This window comes from Pinus tabuliformis, chromosome Q, assembly GCF_031772625.1.
Source record: "Pinus tabuliformis cultivar Carrire ecotype Pingquan chromosome Q, CPIR1, whole genome shotgun sequence".
NCBI classification, from domain to species: domain Eukaryota; kingdom Viridiplantae; phylum Streptophyta; class Pinopsida; order Pinales; family Pinaceae; genus Pinus; species Pinus tabuliformis.
This window is the reverse complement of record NC_142296.1, coordinates 855,057,435-855,061,019: the sequence shown is the minus strand read 5'-3', so window position 1 is coordinate 855,061,019 and position 3,585 is coordinate 855,057,435. Positions and strand designations below refer to the sequence as shown.

At 34.8% G+C, this 3,585-nt stretch overlaps 1 pseudogene; it reads left to right on the top strand.

The window, feature by feature from the left end:
• Positions 1-638: 638 nt before the first annotated feature.
• Positions 639-2,400, top strand: LOC149222246 (hexokinase-2 pseudogene; annotated as a pseudogene).
• The last annotated feature ends 1,185 nt before the right edge of the window (positions 2,401-3,585 follow it).

Below are 3,585 nucleotides of genomic sequence, written 5' to 3'. Positions count from 1 at the left end.
AAGTATTCTTTAATGATCTTCCCATTTCTAATTTTAAGTCACTCAATTCTACCTCGTTTTTATGTGAATACTTATCACCAGAATCAAGAGGGCGCGGCCATATGATTCTGTCTCCATGCATGCATATGCATGTTTGTGTATTGAAGCAGTGAACACCATATCACCCAAGCATATAATTGCAGGTGTTAGGAAGTTGGTATTAGATATCCAAATTCAAATCCGAAAGAATGACTTACCCTATTGTCTATTTCCTTTTCCCCATTATCCCAACCAACCACCATGGCACTCTCCTCCACCGATTTTGAACCCAACTCATGTTTTATCAGAAAAAACTTTCAAGAAAAGCCCTTGTTTATCTCTAAGATATTTTTCTACTGTATATAACCATGGAAGCTACAAGATGAGTTTTCAAGATCCAAAGCATTCTCTGGCATCCATTCTCAAAGCCATTGTTGCTTTTTCTTCTTCTCGTCGTGACTTCCCATTGATGTGTTATACGAGGACTGAGAAGGGAAATTTAGGAGATGTATGTTTAAGCACCTAGATAGTGCACTAGAAGCGAAAAAAGAGCATTATGAAGGAAAGTGGAAAGAAAGTGTTTGACCCCAATCTCCAGACTCAGAGAGGTGGTGGATGTAATGGTGGACGAGATGCGAATGGGTATTGAATGGGATGTCAAGAGTAAGTTATTGAAGATGGTCATAAGCTATGTTGATACATTGTCTATGGGGGAGGAGAAAGGCCCATATATGTTTTGGATCTTAGGGGAACCAATTTCTAGTTGCGTGTTCAATTAGTGTTGAGCAATGGCAACAAGAGAGTCTAGTTTAATTTGTCCTTGAATTAAACTAGAAATTAAATTCGAATTCTATTCTCATAGTAACTTAAAATAGTTAAATTAAGTTTATTAAACTTACTTAACATAGGAAATTCGATTTGGAAGTCTTTTGGAAGTCATGTATATGTTATCCCTACTTTGTAGGAGTCCAGTGTGAGTTAATTATGAGTTGTAATATAGAAGACACAATTTCATGGGTCAGTTTAGTTAAATTAGTTCTCAAACTGGTTGAGAGAACTAATAGTGAGTTAACAGTCACTGGTGACACTAATGAATGTCACCAGTGCTACTCTAGTTAACTGAATATTTACTCATCAGAAACTCATGCATGTCGATTTTGAGAAAGACCCAGTTGAGACTAGAGTGTAGGGACAATGTACTATTTGTTTTAGATTGTTCTGAGTTGCATTGATAGTGCATGAAATCAAGAACTGATCCTTAAGGGATTACACAGTTTTTAGAGGATTTATTTCCCTTTAAATACAAGCTATCCTTCATAGAAATTACACATTGGAATAGAGACTTGGAGAGCTTGTGAAGAGGCTAAGATTTGGCTTTGAGATTTCTTATGAGTTGGAGGTTAATTTTCCGAGTGTTGGGATTGTTCTAGAGAGAACAAGCATTGTAATTTCATCTTGATTTTCTGGATTAATACAAAACAGATAGTGGTGTTTTGAGATGTGGCTTTCCCCATATATTTATTATGTTATGTGCCTTTGACTCTCTTCTTCTATTGATTATTGTTTGCTCTATGTTTATGGACTCCCTCTATGAAGAGTAGAAGTAGATTCTTGTCTCTTGCTTTAGCAAATTGGATTAGCTTGTGAATCTACATGATTTTATACAATTGGGTAGCAAGGAAAGATGAGTAATTGATAAAGAGTTTACAGAAGTTACTATTCCTAAAAATCTGATGGTTGGAACAAAAAGGGATCTATTTGATTACATTGCTTATGAACTAACAAAATTTGTCGCAATTGAAGGCAAAAGATTTTTTCTAGAACCTAGCCAACAAAGGGACCTCAGTTTCACTTTCTCTTTCCCCATGCAAAAAAAAAAAATTGCCTCTGGCACATTAATCAAATGGAGCAAGGGGTTTTCTATCTTAGAAATGGTTAGCAAGGATGCAGTGGTAGCCTTGAGAACTTGAAAAGACAAGGTTTGGACATGCTTGTATCTGCCTTGATTAATGATACATTGGGGACGTTCACTGGAGGAAGATATCGGGATCAGGATGTTATGGTTGTTGTTATATTGGGCACTAGTACAAACTTCTGTTATGTGGAATGTGCAGATGCAATTCCAAAATATCAAGGCCATCTTCCAAAATCTGGCTATACGGTTATCAACACAAAGTGGGGGAACTTTTAGTCTTCTCATCTCCCAATAATGGAATTTGATAAAGCTCTTGATGCCAAAGTATAAATCCTGGTGATCATATCTTTGAAAATATAATCTCAGGAATGTATTTTGGAGAGATTTTAAGAAGATCATTGCTGAAATTGGGTGAAGATACTGCTTTATTTAGAGATAAGTTTCCATCCATATTGAGAAAACCATAGAGGTCACACATCAATTAGGAGGAGAAAATTTTTCCTTTTGGTGATGAAGAGAGGGCTATCAAAATTTTATGAATAGTGATCTGAAGAAGGAGCTTTGACCATAGGGACGAATTTCTTTAAGCAACACTGAAGTTTTTGAATTCAATCGAATGTTTTATAATTGAATTTTTATCTTTAGATGGTTTTTAGTGCATGTCTGATTGTGTCGGTTCTTGCTCACTGTGTTTCTCATAGAAAATTTTATAGAACCAAACATTTAAATATGATTACTCATAATTTGAAAAGGGGAAGTTATAATTAAACCCTCTATGAAGCTACAATTTTAAAACACAATTTTATAGCACCAATATACATAAATGAAGCAAACTGGTGGAATTTAGTAGTTTTGTTGAAACCTAACAACTCCATTGCCATGTCCAAAATGTTTATGAAATCCTGGAATTGCCTCTCTAACAACATCATTATGAAGTTGGGATTGATGAAGATGGAGGATAATCATGACAATGCTTTTGTGTGGAAAGTATTATTTCTAGCTCTCTTTTCCAATCTTTAATATTTACCTTCTTATTTCCATTCCATTCCTTCGTAGACTACTGTCATAGGATTTCACATAGACATTAGAACTCTTGTAACACAAATATGTAGCAAATGTAGTGAGGTGCTACAAAAGTTTTGAGTTAGCAGTTTAGCAAAATTTATATTGTAAAACAAGGCAAACTAGCAACTCTCATGCATAATTGAACTAGGGTACAATAACTTCAACTGGGGTGCAGGATATAGGATTTACAAATATGCCATATATATATTGGTAGGGTCATCAAGGTATTCCATGGAGAAGAGATGAATTTTCTATTTATCCTTGAGTTATATCAGAACTAGAATCTCACAAATAGATTTTTGTTGCTTCTGACAGTTCTCAAATGAGAAATTACTATGAAGCAAATGGACTAGGAAATGGTGCGATCAACGGTACCTTTGTTTTCCAAGAATATTCTACTTTTTGAAATGATGAAGTAGTTACAAAGTATGAGGATTTCAAAAAGGATTTTACTTAATACAAACATAGATATCAAAGAGAAAAAGCGTTGTGTGCCAACTGGTGTTTAGGTGGAAGAATTGACCTTGAGAAAAGGGAAGTTGAAAAATTTCTAGTGAACCAATTCCATATTTTAATGAATAGTTCAA